Here is a 20,509-nt window from a genome sequence, read left to right on the forward strand (position 1 = left end):
AACTTTTTTCAAATTAATATCGATTGACATCAATATACAGTGAAATTTATTCAATACCAAAAGCAAATTTTGAATGTAATGACTTGTTTTTCTTTTATGGTAAGAACTATGTAGATTTAATAGAAATAAGAGGCAATGGTGAATTCCTGTTTCTAGAATGAGCCCATGCTTAAAGTCCATGCTGTGCGTACTCATCAAAGATTAATGATACATATGTAGTAGTTAAAGTTTGTATACATGTATATATAATTTATCAGCGCGTATCTTGCGGAAAGATATATGTTTTTAGTATGATTAAATGTGACTTTCCTGAAGATTATTAAGTAATAAGTTATATTTTTCTTTTATTTCATCAGCTGTTCTTACTGCATTCTCTGCTCTTTGTGTTCCATAATTTAGAAAATCCAAAAATCAATAGCAGGAGCTATAAACATAGGAAGTCAAATGTTCAGGGTCCGAACAATAATGATCAGACCGCCGTATTGCTCAATATTCTTTCATACTTTTGCTTCTGACCTCAGTAAAATAGGTATTTCAATATTTGGGATTAAATTCTGGATTTTACCTCGCCGCTCTAGTTCACCTTCCTGTTATTGCAGCGTCTCGTATCTGATGACGACCATGTTCGTCTGAAGATATCCAAAGAAAGTCGACGACCAAGAAATTCAAAACGAAGCATTTACATCGTTTCGATATCAGAGACACCTATGGGTGAAGTGGCAGTCTCATTGTCTCATCAGGTACACAACTGAGTGCACTACGATGTGATAGACACGATCTCTAAGTACGGCTGAGCAAGTTTTCCACACATAACGTTGGTATGGTTGCTACGTTATCTACCCTTCATTTATCACCTATTATATAGATAAGAAGGGAGATTTCTTATCTTTTCTTAAGTCCTATATTATTTGAAACATTATATTCTGTTCCAATCATTTCCATATAATCTATTAGAGTTGCTGGCATTTTTAACAAGCAAAATCCAGAGCAGGTACGTCCTGCGACATATGCCTCACAACACACGTGTCAGGCCCACACACAGTTCAGTGTTTCCCGTCTCTTATCACGTTCTAGAGCAATCATCTCGTGTGGAGGAATGTAGTCGCTCGGCAGCACCCGGTGATAAAATGGTTATTTAATGACGGTGACACTAGTCGTATCACTGCTTTTACACGACACCTTTCGCGAGCGCCATCTGAACAGTTGTCATCTTTACAGGTGATTTGTTACGTGAGCCGTAGGTGAAGATTTGTTGCGTTAACCGTTAACCATTCGAATGCCAACACTCTATTGGTTCCTAAGCGTCCTCGCTCGATCCCCCCCCCCCCCCACGGCAGAAGAGGCCAACGTCCTACCTGTAGCATGTTAATGTAATATTCGTCATATTATGCACCCGACAGGGCCTTATTAAAATGGTGTCATCGTCCGTCTGTCCATGCCATAAACTTGATAGTAAGATCTTAGAGATTTTAAACTTAGTACATGCAAAACTTTTATTGATGATGAGGACAAAAAGTCATAGGGTGTCCGTCTGTCTGTCTGTTTGCTCATCTGTGACAGAAAGATCCTAGAGATTTGAAATCTGGTACATAGGTTCCTCTTAATCCAAGGAAATGGTATATTGATTTTAGGGCCAAAAAGTTAAATGGCAGTTCGTTAGTGTATTTGTCCGACTCTGCGCCAGCTCGAAGCTCTGTAGGGTCAATAGATGTTTTTTATATGGGTTTATTTATTAATAATAATATATTTTGATTCTATTATTGATTCTATAATACTCGTACATCGTTAAAAGTCTTCATTTATAAGAGCCAAAGTTCATGAAATATAACAACTGCCACTAAATTTACTTTTAAAACGTATATACAAAAAAGCAAAAAATCATAATTAAAAAATAAAAATAACAATTTATTAAAATTTATTTAACGTATAACTGCTCATAGATTAGAATACAAAATGTATTCTGTATATAATCTTATTAAGTTTTCTAATGTCACGAAAAAGTAAAAATTTCAAAACTGTGTTCTCCGATTTAAACCTTGATTTATAATTAAATTTATTATTGTTGCATTTAAAAGCATTTATTTGACTACAAAATAGAGAATTATTCATGTACTTTTCTTTATACGCACATTTAAAGTCCCAACAAAAGAACTTCGTAACTGTGCAAACCGAACAATTTCGTTTAGTGAACTTTTCATGGTGGCCACGTTACCTAAGCGGCTTGACCTCAAAGAATCAATTAAAAATTAACATACAAACACAAGTACAGTATGTTATAGTTTTTTCCCCTGTCTCTCATAATGTACAGAAAAAAAAATCTGTTTGCCTTAATCCTGGAAGAGACATACGGAATCATTGGTTGTCTAAAGTGAGCTTGTCATGGCACAAATTATTATTAAATGATCTGCAGTATTTGTTGTTAACTAATCATAAATTCTTATGTATAAAAAAAATATTTCTTTAGTTTTTTTTTTCAAGACTATGTAGAAGATTACAACATTTTCCAGACAAATGAGGTTATAAATTTAGAGAATATTGGCATTATAACTTGTAAATTAATAGAATTTTATAACCTTTCGTTTCCCTGATATAAAACTCAAAGCCTCCTACTTGAGAAGAAAAATAATAATATTGACCAAGACCAAACGCACCGCCGCGCCGCAGTAAAAATTAATTTCATCAAATTATGAAATAAATATAAAAATGCCGCTAAATGTGGCACAATATTTATAGATTCATTAAATTGTCAGCTGATGTTACGTTATCACAACCCAAGAAAGGACAGGGCCACTTGACAAGCTGATGAAAGCGAGGCCTGCGTGACAAACTGCCGGGGAAAGTGAGCAAACATTGAGGCCCATTAATCAAGCACACAAGGTAACACAGAATACACTCGTTATACGAGAGAGTGAGCTGAGAGTTGAGCGGCACTGTGCGTAGAGCCGACACAGCTGAGATCACAATCTACACGTGAGACGTGAAAGGCTGCCTCATACAACATCAGATTACGCATATAAATGACTACGTACCTCAGTGTAACTCTGGGGGTAAGTCGGTAGATGCAATGAGGCAATAAATCAATCTCACAGAGTGGACTATCTTTCCAGTACTGCATGAATGAGTAATTGCTCATTGTGTTGAGCATTTGTGATTCACATGATTCATTTTTGATATTTTACCATTGTTTGGGCATAATTTCCCTCATGACTTACAACTATGAAACTATATTTCACAAATAGAAAATTTCGCTTCCGAAACAGAACGATTAATTGATTTTATCTAGAGATTTTAAATGACACGGTTATGGAGATTTGTACAATTGATATCCAGCCTGTCTCTAGTATTGGAATTTAGATACCACGATCTAGAAGTATAGAAATCTTTCGTTGTCGCTTCTGGTTGTGGAATTGCTAAGTAGAGGTACAGCGATGAATATTAAATTACCGATTCTTTTTTTGTACTTGATATATATACATAGTTCATTACTCAATAAATAATGTTGGTAGGGTCATGTATTTTCCGAACTGTTTGATAGGTTTTCCACTCATGGTGGATAGGAGTACCATGTTCCCTCAAGATATCTTTACTCTGGGATTAAATTATGAAAGACAGGAAGTTAGTTTATTTTATCTAGATAATTCACATGACACGAGTATGGTATCCAGCCTACCTTTAGTGTTGGACTTTAGATACCACGATAACCATAGACATTTTTCGTTGTCGCTTATAGTCGTGGAATTGCTAAGTAGAGGTACAACAATGAATATTAAATTTTATACAATTCTTACTTGTACTTGATATACACATAGTTCATCACACAATAAACAATGTTGATAGGGTCTGGTATTTTATAAACGGTTTGACACCTTGTATGAACCCTGAGAGCATCGTTACTCTGAAATTAAATTATGAAAGACAACTGCAGATTGTAATTTATAATTTGGAGGAAATCCCTTAGCTGCAATCCCGGATTATTCTTCTGGTTTTTAATTTTTGGAGACGTCTGTGTCATCATTATTTAAGGTCAAAGATGGGCAGTCAATGCCTAAGGGCATCTTGGTTACATTAAATTTCCTTAAAACAACCGATATCTTTTTCCAAATACTTGGACTACTGTGAATTGATGCCACCAGAACTGCTCATTGTACTGTATCCCTATTGTACAATCTTGGAGAAGATGGCAATATTTCATCTTTCCACGTGGATATTAGAATTTCTGGCCGGCCTCCGACCGCGGAATCCAGTTGGCGGAAATTGCAGGTTGAGGCCGGCGCCAACCCACGCCCGTTACAGGCCCGAGCTTGTAGGCTGGTAATCACCTCTTCCTGTATTGAACCTTCATCCACTTTTAAATTACTACTCGATCTCTCGTTGTGAATACAGGTTATTGTTTCCTTTCAATAGGAAATGTGCACGATGAACCTAAAGAATGGAATAGACAGAATGCTTCGTATCGAAGACTTCCTTAATTTTCTTTTGCGAATCAAGTTTGGGAAGTCGAGAAAATGGGATGTTGTGTTAATTTTTGATCATCATAGGAAAAAAATGTGCTATCCAAAAATATTTTTCTCATATGTATTTATGTGACTGCATATGCAGAAAAAACTTAAATATATCTTTTTCAAATATTGATTTAACATTTTAAACTAGAAAATAGTGGGTCTATTTGGAAAAAACTAGAGGAAAATTGATATAACTATTGATGTAATAGTTATATATTACTATTCATGTATTTGAATTTTGGACTTTAAGTGTGTTAGTTTAGTTAGAGTGGGAGAGTTGAGACTTTATACGAAGAATATAAGGTCATATTAATTTTTAAATAGCAAGCCAGTTTTGAACCTTAAATTAATATTACACAAAAATATATAATATAAGGGTTTCCAAAAAATCTTAGATTTTTAACAGTCAAGCTTACTGTATCGTAACTATACGAATTTCATATTTATTAGGTTAGAACGAAATAGGATGTATAACAGTAATATCGGTATCACCTGACATTGTATATATTTATTTATTAAAAAATAAATCACTCCAGTAATAAAATTTAATTGTAAGACCTTTTGAATAAGAACGCTTTTTTCAGTTATGTGGGGTCTGATGAATAAAAGAGAGTGTATAATTATTGGAGTGTTTTTTTTAATTACCGAATGATTAAAATCCAATAAGTAAGAAACATCTAGTTTTTCAATATATACAGCGTCCTGGTGAAAACAAAATTACATGTAATATAACTCATTTTATAAAACATATTAAAACCGTTTTATGCGTAAAACACATTTTAAAAAGTAAACTAGTTTGTGGATGACGTATAGCTATTAACGTATAATATTAATGTTAATATAATATGTATATAATAATAATAATTATATATATATAATTATTGTACGAAACGAAACAGTACAATTATATATATATATATATATATATATATATATATATATATATATATATATAATATATATTAACGTATAATATTAATAAGACATATTATTTTGAAGAATGTTAGGATCTAAGTCAGGTTACGCCAACTATATTATAAATTTAGTTGTTGATTACAACAGATTCTGGCTGACTGTTTAGTAGTAGCTAAGATCCTAGGAAGCCTAAATTAGGACTTGTCTAGAAAAAAATATATCTAAGTTATAGCGTATTAGAAAAGTACAACACAGGTTAATTTAAACTAATAGAAAAAAGCTATCATCCAAGCTTTCCACTTTATATTTCAGCTCCGCTGTGAATTGTGAAGAATCATCATTAAACGTAAACATTGGCGTGCAAAAATATCTTCCGGTTTAACATTTATTCACCGAAGATGACTCTCCCCTGCGAGGCTGGAACATTTCAAAAATGTAACTTTCTAAGCAATATTTTGACACGGTGCAAACACGAAAAAAACATAGGTGATATGAAACCGGCTACGCAAGCCTTTAGATTATCATATAAAGATATCAAAGATACACTAAATACCCAAAATAGTTAGGGTAGTTATATTTAATAACCACATCATCATTACATAGTTTGAGATTCTCAAAAATTAAATATTATCATTTTACTGTCTATGGCATTGTGATACATACGAGTATTCTCTACTGAATGTATAGGCAGACTTCCAAAATCAAACACATGAAGCAGAATGTATAGGAAATCACGCGGTCCGATGAACGAATAGTTAAACGGCGGTTTCTCTGAAAACCGCAACCGCGCTAATTAGTCTGAGCAGGGCCACTCCCTTTTAGTGTTGGAGGTACTCTCGCCACAGCAATTAAACCATTATAACAGTGAAGTCCACCAGTTACATGGGAGCTCTCCCACAATCTCACCGCCAGAAGCTCCCTTCAGTTCCGATAGAATATAGTGAAATCGTCTTGTCCACTTCAGTAGGTATGATTTAATTTGGGATGTAGAATCTTTCATAATTTAATTAATAATTTAATATTTTGAATAAAAGGCCAAACTGATTCCAAGCAATCAAAAAATATTTTTGGGAACATTGTCCTAGAAACTATCTTGATGTTTGACTCTTGAAAATAATAAAGACCTGGGAAAACTAAACGAAATTCCTTAAAAAACTAATTGTAACTTCTCCTTCCCCCAGACTAGTGAAAACTAATTGATAATCGATAGCTCAAAATGTTCCTTCGCCATGTTTATTAATCATGGAAACTTCAGGTTGTTCCCATTTAAGGTACATAAAAAATTATGAGGTTGACTTAGAAGTTGAATAATCTTACTTTTGACAAAAAATACCAAACATTTGCTGCCCTTGGATGTTTTGATCCCAAAATCATTAGAGTTCTTTCTTGGACCAAGACAAATGTATTTACCAATATTCAAAAGTCTTTAGTCCTTCTATCAGAAATTGTTGCATAAAAAGACGACACAGACAGACAATGGTACTTTTTAATAAAGATTTTTTAAATAATTTTTAGGTACCCTGTATATGCATCCAGATTTACGTTAAATGTCCCATTACTGGTTAATTTATAGAAAATCTGAACATTTTTGACTCTACTCAAACACCTGAACAGCACTTAATTTTTTTATATGCTAACGACATTTAAATTGTAGTTATATCTCGGTAACAGAAAACAGAAGGGAGAGGAAGTTCACTGTTTAAGCATTGTTCTTTCAAGAAGATATTTAGTACACCCCGCTATTGTTGATGACAGGATTCTCACTATTAAAATTTTTGTTGCCTTTTAAATTATTGGATTTTAAACTTTATATTTTAGATTATATTTCGCCTAGTGGTAGATACTTATTTATTAACGCATTTCTATGGAAATAAACAATAATAAATTGCAGTCGAACCTGTAGTTAACACCGAATCGCGGTTGAGTGAAAGATCGACTCTAACATGTAGAACACAATTTAATTGACTTTTAATTATTGTTAAAATATGTTGTTTTTTGTATATGTAACAAATTGTGTTCTGTGGAACAAAGTATTATTTAAACATATTAATTAAAATCACAGACATGTTTATGTTTTGCTTCACGTGTTCTTATTCTTTTTCGGGTCTATCTTGAATATTTTGAATCATTAAACAAGATATGTCTCTATTTTATATTTTAAATCGTTCAATTAATCGAAAACTTTTAACTGTCAATTATATACTAATGTGAAACAATTCCTAATTAAGCTATAGTATCGACAACCGTTCTTTCCAAGTTGAAACTGTACGTTTGATGATAAAGAAACATTAAAAATTGTATTAAAACTCTTAGACGAATAATTATTGAAATAGTCCATTGGGTGGAGTTATTCATAAGCCCGTTAGTTGTGTAACACTATATAAAACTAATAGTAATTTAGATTGATTTACTGCTTCATTACGTCCAGTAACGTTTACAGTGTTGCCACCGGTATTACTCCACAGCAGGGTATAATTTATATGCCAATCAGATACTACGAGTAGATGTACTCTGCAACCTTTCACGCTTAGACGACAATCTCCCTGAGTGTTGCAGGTCGTTCTCCGCCAAGGTTCTTCAAACCTAACAAGTACGCTGAGGAATGAGGTATTAATCACACCTTGGTAATTAATTATGTTTAATCTCTGTTATGGAATGTATTATTCAAAATTTCTGCATTGAAATGTATTATAAAGAATACCAGGAGAGGAATGTAATATATACAATCCATTCTGCTGAGCATTGTATTATTTTGAATTCCTGTTAAAGAGATTATTATTTAAAACCTATAATATAGTATAAAATATCCGGCGAAGAATGTACTATTTAAAAACTAGGCTAAAAATTGTATTGTTTAAAATTGAAGTGAGGAATGTATCATTCTTTATCCTTCCTAATTAATGTCGTATTTTACAACCCCTAGTGATAAAGGTATTATTTACAATCCTTTCTGAAAAATTTATTTTTAAAATTAATGTTTTTACAATATTCACCATTTCTACTGAGGAATGTATTATTTACAGTCTTAAAATTTATTATTTACAATACCTCCCTAAGAGTCTATTATTTAAAATCATTGAACAGAAAGGTTTTATTTACAATATCTGCTAAATATGATACACAAAATATATTCGACAACAGCTCGAAGGAATTGTACAATAAGTACAAGTCCATGAGAGTAGAAAAGTAGAATGACTTATGGTTTGAAGTTTCCAGAAACCACAAACACGGAGAATTATTACTTGAACAGGTTTCGATATGGTATAGAATTGTCGTATGTTATAAAATATTACGAAAAATCTTAAACATTGGTTAGTTATCTAATATATTAACTATTAACTCTATTAACATAAAGTTTTAAATTTAATTGATATGAAAAAGTATTTAAATACAATAACGTTTGTAAAGGGTGTAAACAATAAATGCAATAAAGGTCTATCGTGGTGAGATATACTGGAAATGAGAGTACGAAGAGAAGTGTGAAAGAGGAAACGAAGAGAAGAAAGGCTGGAAATAAAAAGAAAACAAACACTGCTTAAAGAGAATACTGAGCTTAAATCATAATGAATTATATTGATGTATACAGTGTCTATTCTTGACGTGATTATTATTTAGCCGTTAATTCAACTTCTTTAGTTCCGTTTTCTAATTGTAGTTCGTAGTAAAATACCTAATATTATTACCGCCATATTACCTATTTTAATAAGTAAGCTGTGTATGCTTTGTATATTGGCAAGACATACTCTCTCTCTCTACTACAATAACCTTAGATTATGTCTGCCAATAATACTAAAACTTCAGGATGGGAAATGGCTTAAGATGGCACATCCATGAACAAGAAGGATTAACACGTTTGTTCAGAGAGCGTACACAAGATGATTATGCGCTCAGCCTAATAAAAGTCGGTGAATAACGTTTTAGCTAAATTTACTATTAAAAAGTGTTAATTCATTAAAACATTAGACATTAAAACTTCTCTGTGGATTTTCAGCGTACAATGTAATCAGTCTGAACTTACTGCCGAACTAATTATTTTAGATTTAGAGAGGCTTGAGTTGAGGAGAAGGTCTCTATTTGAAACCTCACATCCAGGTGATAAATTTGACGTCAAAATTGGATAGAAACTTTCAGATCAGGCAAAGGGGTATGCGGGCTCAGCCAATAGAAATTCCGGCGCGCAATAAGACGTAGGTGGATGCGTTTGGAACTAGTAGTTTCCATTCCTCTCTTTAAACTAACCCAATGTAATCTAGTTCTGTAAGTGTTGATATGAATTTTTAATTTATCATAGATAATTTTTATATGTGTGAAAACAAGAGGATAGCCATATAAAACAATTAATAATGTATGAAAGTTAATATTACGTATTGATATATTTATATTGTTTTTATACAATATATATATTATACTCAACAGTATATCTACTTGACAATTACTGTAAAGAGGGTGGTGCGTCATATTCTTTAAAGTCTATGTTCAAATAAAGTAAAGTAAATGGCCAATGATAAAAATCTGTAAACATTTAATATTACGAATAAATAAATACCCAACACGTTTGTTACAGTTCTCCAAAATACTTTTTAATCATAGAATCATTCTTGTGTTATAAAATTACATATATTAACTGGGTACACTCATGAGTTAACTCTAGCGCATATACCAGATAGAAAATTTACACTTTTTGTTTGGCTTTAATCTCCTCGTATGTTTGGGAATACATTACAGGAATATAAATATGCGATTCTTAACAAAAGAAGATTTAAATCACTCTAAAATCACAGTTTATAAACAATCTTCATGTATAAAATTAAATAAAGAAATTATTCGGGAACGCCATGGTGTAAAAAATGCAGGGGTATGTACTAAGATAGGATTATAATTATCTTCGAAATTGGATTTACAGATTACGTAGATTTGTTTTTCAATCGTGTCCTGTTCAATCATATATATTTATATGTGTGATGGTTGATATATTACAGAATAGGCATTTTATCAAAAAATGCTAGGTAACATCACTGTTCACATTGCGACAGTCTACGCAACTTGCTCTACCGCACAAGCTTGTTTCTTTTATCGGCATTCCAAAGTTTGATTTATATTAAAATTGTAGTAATAATTAACAATAAAGAAATATACGAGTATAGACATGTTTAAATGTTATAGAAGTGTACTCATTTTGCCTACAAATTTATTTATTCTGTTAATTTCTCGTTGTTATCATAGTTACCCATAAGACCAGCACAAAAATATTTCACTACTTATTTAGAAATAAAGCTTCATTCAAAATTTAAAATCTATAGGTCAGATGGTTTGTATATATTGTGCGGACAGTTAGATAGGACGAGTTAAGTAAAATTTTCTAGCCCTCCAGTGATAGGCTTTCCTAACGCTCAGCCAATTACTTTTAGCTGTAATACACGTCGGCACCGAAGAGAATTGAATTCAATTTATTATCTTCATTCCAAGGTTTCTTAACAAACCACAAGAACAAAATCGCTCGATTAACAGTATTTTTAATATAACACTATAGTTTAAATTAATGAGACATTTATTTACAATTTTAGTTTTAATATTTTATTTATTTTAGAAGAAAAAGTGCTTTTGTAGACAAGAGGTTCACAATTGTTATATTTGGTTAGTCGGAATAAACTCTTTTTAAAATATAGGTTAATTAGTTGACAAATACGTGCTACATTTGATGGATTTACCTGAGCAAATTAGGTAGACAATTATAAAACGTGTAATAAACATAAGTTTCGTTCTATATAGTTTTGTACATATATACGTACTGGACAATTACAATCCTTTTCAAATTTGTATTTTGTAAATTCCTACATTGGCGACACATATGGCGGATTGCAATATATTTATTTTAATCTTATAGCCAAGCCTATTTTGTTCTGTATCCTCAAATATAGCTACGCTTGAAGTTATTGTACGTAGTCTATTGATTTTCAAATAAACATTGGATGCACAATGTTTCTAAGGCCACATTGTTGATAAATGCAAGAAGCGATGTCCACTTTCGCGAGATAACGATGCCCGTCGTTAGTTGGACCGCTTCGTTTGACGATATGCTTCAGAAGACACCCCTATCCAGCATTCACCGCTTGTAGGAGTGGGTTTATTTGTTGTCTGAGGACTTGTTCCACTGGCTGCTCCACATAGCCGGCCACTGCCTATCGTTATGCTTACTTGAACACATGAGAGTTACGGCTAGTTTCAGCACATATTCATTTTACGTGGCACTGAAAAAACGTGGATCGGTTTCGGTGACGGAGGTAAACAATTAGTTATGAATATGTGCTTTTTGAATATATGTTTCCAAAGAATTCATACTAAATAGGCATTATGTATATTTTCCCTGTTTATCTTACAAACAGCCCACACATGACATCAAGAACGTTACCTGGAATTCGTTTTATTCCTTTGGTGTAGCTTAAAAAGCAAAACGACGATTAGTTAGAAAATAATAAAATTGAAAGGATGGTAGGGGGATATCAGTAGGGTGTACTCTCGTTAACTATTAGCCAATCTGAAGGAAAACGATTGAAAAATGTATAAATTTAAATGTGAAACGTTGGTAATTTTTGTTTGTCCCCCCCCTTATGCACGCATCGCTGTTCACTTACAGACAAATCAGTTCTGTACAGTTCTGTTTATTTTTTTTAATAGTTTTGTTGTGTTGCAACGTTTATATACCTTGTTATTGATATTTATTCATAAATATTCGGCTAAATTTAATTCTATAACATATATACATGTTAAGGGGTTTCAATCAAATATGACGGTTACGCTCTTCCTCGTGGAACGAAATGTTGTCTTTCAATTATTTACAGTAAATGCATGGATGCTACGCAGCAATCATGTAGACCTTGCAAACCATTCAAGTTCTATAATTAATTTAATTTTCCCGCGTCTTGTATGGATAAGCAATCGTACTGTTTAAACATCCCAATATAATAATAAATATTAGTTTTTGTGGTGACCTATATTTTTTCAACTGTTTTACAAACAGAAATATTTTAAAAAGTATTCCAGCTTCCTGTACCTGTATCTATAAAAAATCCACTAGAAATCTAAGGTTAACCTATCAACTACCATTCAAGAACTGTGGTTAAGTTGGCCAAAACGATATTTTTGCCCCGTGGTAAAAATTTCAAACCAAAGATATTTAGAATGTTAAGACTCTAACGGTTTACAGCTCATTCCAAGAGTCGTGTCGAATAAAAGTTTTGACCATAAACGTTTTTGAACAGCGGTCAAAGACATGAGACTCGTCGGCGCATCTTAGGATCGGGCCACCAGTTCAGGCCGTCAATAAACCCAGACACTGTAACAAGTTCAATAAAAGTTACCGAAGCACCTCAACAAACAGGTTCCATGGTTTATGGCAGTGCCAGAGAAGGAATGACTGATTTAATGGTTCCAAGATGTGTTCTAAGACCGCCGGAGTCTGCGCTGAAGGATTTATTTAGTTATAGAGCATTTAACTATGAACTGACAACCAGTAAATAGGTGTGTTTTTATTAAGAAACTATTACTTTTCAAGTGTAATGTTGCTAATTGTAAACTGCTATATAGTAATATGATGGATGAACTCTAATTTAGCAAGGTTAATATTGTGTAACTGAAGGTTCGCAACCTGCCTGAAAAACTAAGTACATTGCTCGTGGTGTATCATTTTGTACAAAGGAATAGCAAATAGATCTTACAAATTTAGTTTACAGATTTATTTATTATATTACAACCAAGAAAACTCGATATTCCATCAATCATATTAAGCTATTTCAAAAACGTGTTAAAGGCATTGTGAATACTTTTTTATAAGCATACTCAGTAGGCTACCATAGCAAGCATTTTCAAATGGTGGGAGGGAGTTTTCTTGAATTGTGAGTAAAACGCCTAAAGCTGTTAGATTTGTAAATTTATGTTCTAATAAATATTTCTCTTTGATTATATTTCAAGGTGTAATAATACCTACGAGACTTGTGCCTCCCATAGCTTCTCTTTGAATATGCTTCTGACCACACTTACACTAACCTTCTAGTGTTAAACCTATACAAAAACGCTATTTTATATAATTTTATACATCCTTGCACAGAATCAAAGTAAGTGTTAACAAACCTTAAAATCCAAGTTTATTTTTTAAAAGATAATACAAATACTTTGCGTTATAACTCTTGGAAATGTGATTATCTTTACTTTTAAGATTTCTTAATTATAAATTGTTTCTGAAGAGGTAATTAATTAAACCTTTTCCATCAAATGACATATGAAAGTGGTTTTCGAAATTATTTTAAAAATATGAAACTATTCTTTAGAAACTTTTATGAATTGTGAGAGGAGAAAACTGAAAAAAATGTTCAAATGGGATGAAGAGTCGTGACCTAAACGGTTATAAGAGGCTTATGGGTAAAGTCATAAAAACAAATTTTGATCAGCTCTAGAATTTATATTTATTATTTTTATTTTTATTGAAACATTTAATCTATACCACATTCAAATACCCGTAATTAATTTTGGGCGTTAATACAAACGTGGTTCTTTCTCGTCTTAGAAAAACAGTAGGGCAAAATTATTTACACATTTGAAGGATTTTAGTGAGCCCATAAGCTTAAATTTCAAAATGTTCCATCCAAAGCTTGTCCTCTCATAAAAATTTGCATGAAGCATATACCAACTAAAAACTAAAATTAATTTTGGGAAACAGTTTTATTAAGTAAATAATAAAAAGAATGTTTGTTGTAAGTTAATAAAAGGTGTTGTAAGGACTGAAGACTGTGCAGATTATTCTGTCCCTGAATTACTTCAACTGTCTCTGAGCTCTGTCTCATCAGGTTCAGGTTCAGAATACAGACTTTGATTTTTTGTTGATAGAAATTAAGAAATTAAAAATGTTAGAAATTAAGGGGAAAATTGTTGCTATAAATAATTGTATAACAAATTTTAATCAACAAACAGATTACTTTACATTTTATAATCATATTTTAATTTATTAACATATTTAACAGTTATTTACATTAAAACTGCTATTTCAACGATTTCAAATAAATTAACAGACATCAATTTAAAAAGGTTTTGAATGTAACAGTAGAAAGTTTACTACTCCCAAAGAGTAAGGCATGCCGTCTTGAAGTCATTCTGCAAAAAAGGTATGATTTCTAGGTATGCCATCCAAGATAAGAGATCGTTCTTTGACTTACTTTCTCCTTCTTTCTCACTCACAGTGCTCAGGCTTTCTTGCATGTGACCACCGGTTGCTTTTATTATATGCATGTCAACTATTCGTAATATAGTATGTATTGTTTTATCTTTCAGAAAATGTAAATCGTGTGGTGTATTGTTATTGTTTCTAATTAATGTTATGGACAAATAACAGCTTAAATATTATATTATCAAAATTGATATAAATAAAAGAAAACATTATCAGGTAATAATGTTTGTATTTTTAACAGTAATTTAAAAGTTAAGGAGCAATATGCATTAATCTGAAGCATACCTGGTGAAGTGGAGTGATGTCGAAAGGACGAGTTGAAGGAAATGAGTTGCTGGAAACAATGAAAATATTGAGTTTTAAATTATTTAATTTAGCCAACTCTATTAAGTATAAAAAGTCAAAACAATGCACTTTATTGTTATTTAGATGAAATGGATTCGATTCAATCGGTTATTCAAGACAGTTTTACGTTTATTGTTGTAAAGGTATTAAGATTATTTTTCTCTGATGGTCTCCATTGTACGAGTAGTTTAAGACGTGCCAAAATAGATTGAAATTATTGTTCTCGATCTATTTGAATAAATGATCTTATCCTATACCGATTATTTGCTATTTTTACAATCTTAAGCTTTCGGGTTTGTTGCTTCCTCAATCTTTTTTTAAGATATCTATTCATCTCAGATCAGGCACGATCCCAACAGAATCATAAAGTTATTTGAATTTCATCTGCTTTAGGATGTTTTTTGTTGATATTCCATAGTTAAGGCCGAGCTGTAGTAAACTAGTTTACGTTTCATCGCATTAAGTACAAGGTTACTTTTCCAAATCTTTCATTCCCTTATTTTTGGTCTTAGAAATATGGAATATGTCTAATTTTAAAGGTATCCTTGATATACATCCAAACGCTTTTAAGCTTGTCTTGTACCTGTACGATTTGTTATATGTCTAAACAATAAAGTTCAACAAAGTTTGAGATTTATTTTTTGGATAACCAATCAAATATTGAAAAATATAAAAAGCAATTATATACGTGTCCATGATATCATTACAATTAGTCATTTCGTATTATTGTTTAATATTAAAAATTATGTCGTAAAAGTATTTGAAATTTAATATTTCTCTCATAGCATTAAAATCAAGACGGTTCTTGATTTCAACAGGGGACAAATTAATCGGCATTTTATTAATAAATACACTGTTTCATTAGTATCAAACAATCTGCTATAATGTAAATTATGAGTTCTCAAGTTGAGCTGAAAAAATTTGTGACATAGAACTATTTATGTGTAGTCAGGAAAGCATGTTGAGAGACCGGTTGTGATAATCGTTAACAGAACCAACACTGGTGACCTGTGATCCCCGTGTAAGATGACTAAACGGCATCGTCGTAGTCAGTTCGGAAGATAAAGACCAACAAGAGAGCTGGTGACATTCTAGCAGACTCGGCTACAAGTGGATACTCACGATGGCTGATGGCTCGTACGGTCAGGTCGTGGTGTACTGCAGGCAGTGCTGATATTATTGCTAATATATACGCCAACCACCGCTCACTCACGTGTTCTGTTCTGTGTGTTGTAAGTTAGGCGCATTAGCATGATACATGGACACATTGGGTACACACTAGAATGCCGTGTGCTCCTTCTATAGATCTCTCCTCCTTCCTCATCTCTTTGGGTGTTTAATTTTGCTACGATTACTGAGTCCATTTGTAAATGTGATTGAAATTGTGAACGATGCGTTTATAAATAAATTGTGTTATTTGTTTCAGGTACGAGTGTGTTGTCGCAACGTGGTCAGTGAGTCACTTATTGTTGCATATATACAGTCTCTCGCAATTACAGGCCGAAATTTTTCGTATAATGGTCCAACCATACGAAGTTTTAAGAAATATTTCTCAGTAATAATTATGAAATTTCAAAAACTGTGGCCATTTCAAAATTCCATAGAGTATTAACTTTAAAACCAGTTGTTTTGTCAAAAAGCAATAATTTTTTGCCATGTCAAACACCTCATTGATATTTTCAGGATGTGGAGTTATTAAAAACTCCATTCGAGCAGACAGACTGTAAAATGAGCAATTTAGTTAAAATAATTTATCTTTATCTATAGAATAACCTGGTACATTTTGAAAAGCAGGAATTACAGGCATCTATACATATTATCCACAGCGTCACATATATTAAAATGGTGTTATTTACTATTAGCTGTTACTCGGGGATATGCATGTAATTCTCAAAATCCAAGTCCTTACACTGCTTAGTAAAAGCACCTATGATGAAATGCAGTGGAGCTCTACTAAATTTTTCGAACATAAGTAGGCATACATCAGGTACATATTACCTCAGTTTTCACGCTTAAGAGTATCAGACTGGAACCTGACTCCTATTTCACGTTTTGCAAGTATAGGAGCATTTGTGGTTTGAATTAATTATATTTTCTACGTCACAGCTGAGTCTGTCTTGTTACCCCGATCTTCTGTACATACGTATGTAAATATTTCTGTACATACGTTGGTCTGAGTAGCGGTTAATATGTGTTTACATCACACCATATAAATTCACTTGTAATGCCATAGATGAGTTTTTTCTTATAGCTCCGATCGTAGAATTATATAAATATTTAGCTCTGGGAAATGTACCTGGTTCAAACAGCGACTACCACCGACTTTTGAAATCAACTTTTGAAGTAAGGTATTTCCAGTGTTATAGTTGAATTTTCCTTGTTGTCCCAAGGAAGAACATATGGATACATACACAATTCTGAGAATTCTATTAAAACTGTTCTAATCTATTTAATCCTACCTACTTCCTATTTACTTTCGGTATAAGAGGGGAATTAATTAATAGTTGTTCATAAGGTTTTGCGTTGTTGTTGTAGAAGTCTTGTTTTTCGGACTGTATTCTGGGAAAGAATAGATCGTTGAGGCATTTTAATGTTCATTTCTCTGTTGTTCCTTAAGCCAGAGATAAATAGTTGCCTTATCTCAATGCCAAGAAGGCATTTGAGTACCTTAAGTGAAAACTTCCATAGCTTTATTCATCAAGGTTGGTTTTATAAGTGTTTAAATAATATTTAAAATTGATTAGATGTTTTAAATTCACCACCGAAGAAATCTGGAGTAAAAATGTTTTTGAAAACTTAAATATGAACTTTGTATTTGATATCTCCATTATACTACTGATAAAAAACTGTACAATTAACATTTTTTATAAAATTTAAATGTACACAGATGTTTAAGTTTATTTGTCTAAAATCATCTAAAAGTGTCAATAGCTGTTTAGTTTTAGATACATTTGGATCATTAAACATAAATACTACCATTGTATTAGAATTCCAAAATATATAAAAATAAATTATATAATATAAAAAGATGGGTTCCTGAGCCTTCAATCTTGGGGCCTGTCCTGCATCTTTGTCAAACCTAAGAACTAGATTTTCTTGGTCGCGTTACTTTTTATACCTTCCCAACCATGTAACTTCCTCGATCTCAAGACTACTTTATTCTCAAAGTTATTCCATTTTCGACATCCCCCGCTAGTTGTGTAATAATTATGGTTTGCTTGTGTATTCTACATTGACTTCAGAATGGTCCAGTGGAAAAGGAATTGTTGGCTAAAACAATCAGAAATTCACAATTGCTGTCCGTTCTAACATATCGTTCATTTTGATGATTGTACAGTGTTCATTGTTTCACAAGTATACTTGTATATGGTTTACACATAAAGAATGGAATTTAAATTAAATAAATCACCTTTCTAAGTGTAAGTAGTATTGATTACGAGAGTTATTTAACATTAAATAAGTTTTCAATAAACGTTCAAGATATTTCATATCTTAATATTATGTTTTCATTTCTTATAACATAACACCAATATATAAATGCAATTCCGCTTTAACTGCTTTTACCAGTATTTTCTTTAATCATGTGACAACATGTTTATGTTGACAATTTGTAATGAGTAATGATATCTTATTATTGCAATACAAATAACTCAACAATATGGATCATACGTCCAAATGAAAGGAGTTTCCATATAAGCAGCTGCTTACAGCGACATCAGAGTTAAATTTTTCTAGACTATCGTAAAAATCTCGTTTGTCGTCTACCTAACGTATCTTTCCCTTTTAATTATCCTAGAATTCCTAAGACTAATCTTAAGATGGGTTCTCCTAGTAAAGATTACCAATTCCAGTCCAACATCACAGAGTTTAGGCTTATGGGAAATCTACGAGTCCCAGTCAAAATGACAGAAAACTGCTACCGTACCCACAATTGTTCATCCAAAAGGGAATAAATCATTTGCGATCCTAATGTACCTCAAAACAAACCTGGTATTGCAGAAAAATCAATGAGGCCACGTCCTTGAAAAAAGTACATTACGGATTTATGGAAAAACTGTAATAACTTTAATACCCAACGTTTGTTTTGGTATGTTTAACATTATTGTAAACAAAACAGAATTAACTGTTGCTTTATAAATAATGTTGTGATTTTGAAAAAATATATAGAAGTAGTATTTGTATGGACATTTTCCATAGTTAGTTGCAAAAGCAATAGCACAACATTTTAGAACTGATGTATGCTATAGAATAGTTTTCACACCTGAAGCGGACAGCAGTTCACGAAAATACTGCATTTTAAAAACTAATGGCTAGTGTATAAACAACTCTGTTGTTATTTACACCATTAACCTTCTTAATTTAAAACAAAGGAAAAATTTTACATTGAATCTGTCTTTCACTGTTTACGAGATATTAGAGTCGGTTGTTGAATTGTTTGCGATAAGGTTGTAATCGATTGCGACATTCCGAAGCCTAAACTCCAGCACTCGGCACGCCCACGCTCGGTATACGACTGTTGGCTTTGGTTTATTGAGGTCTTTGTTCACTTTATTGTGTGTTCAGGGTGTGTCATAAACCGTGCAAGAGGCAGTGACAACGGCGCGCGGCATGGCACTGGTGGCGGCGGCATGGACTGTGTGACCCCGCCACCGCCATCGCCACTCGTGTGACACTTTCACAGATTGAATCGTTAGTTCTGTGGTAGAGACTCATACACATATGAGCTTACAAGCTGTGGTGTATCCAAATAAATATGAATTAAACACATTTTTGTGAGTAGTTTATACTTATCGATCAATCTTATTTATATATTCAACGTTAAGGTCGACCTTAATATTTTATTTTTCTTACATACTTGTTCTCATAACACTGAAGTTTTAAAAAATCATTCTAAACTTAAGTCGTACATTAATTTAAACAATTTCCAAAATGCTGCAATGCTGTCCTCGAGAGAAGCACCCACATTAATAGTGAAAATGTAATAAACTAGCATTAAATATTTTTTAATCCCCTTACTTATAAAATCATATATTGATGTTTACGACGTTGTTCTTATAAGTTGACATACATAGTAAGCCCTGTCATACTTTACTCATAGAAGGCTTATCGGGAACCCCGACTTTGTAAAGATAATGCATTTGTTAAGGTAACAAAACAAGATATGGTAAGGTAGTGTTGATTAAGATTATCTCGCGTCGATCATGAAAGCCTCTTTCCTGGAAGAAGAGTCTTTCTCTTATCGCATTTTGAGCAAGCTGCACATAATTATAATATTATCAGCTAAATACCTTACCCGACATCTTTCAACCTCAGCAATTATTCACAGTACGGATAAAACCCTGTCTAGGCAATAAAATAGATAAGATGTTGGGTATTGGCTGCATACATGAAAGCTCTACTGTTAGTGGTGTATTCATGATTTGAGTTTGAGGGTATGGAAAATTGATCATCTCATACTTTAAGGAATAGATCAACCTCTTATTTTACTTCTGAAAATGAGGATTTTTAATTGAGGAGACAAAAAAACTGA

The 20,509-nt window shown here is 32.4% G+C and overlaps 1 protein-coding gene across 2 annotated transcripts in view; it reads left to right on the top strand.

Moving 5' to 3' along the window:
• LOC124355116 (protein espinas-like) overlaps positions 1-20,509 on the top strand; it is a 360,974-nt gene that overhangs the window by 266,479 nt on the left and 73,986 nt on the right. The gene's annotated exons all lie outside the window — the stretch shown is intronic.

The sequence above is a fragment of the Homalodisca vitripennis genome, chromosome 2, assembly GCF_021130785.1.
Source record: "Homalodisca vitripennis isolate AUS2020 chromosome 2, UT_GWSS_2.1, whole genome shotgun sequence".
NCBI classification, from domain to species: domain Eukaryota; kingdom Metazoa; phylum Arthropoda; class Insecta; order Hemiptera; family Cicadellidae; genus Homalodisca; species Homalodisca vitripennis.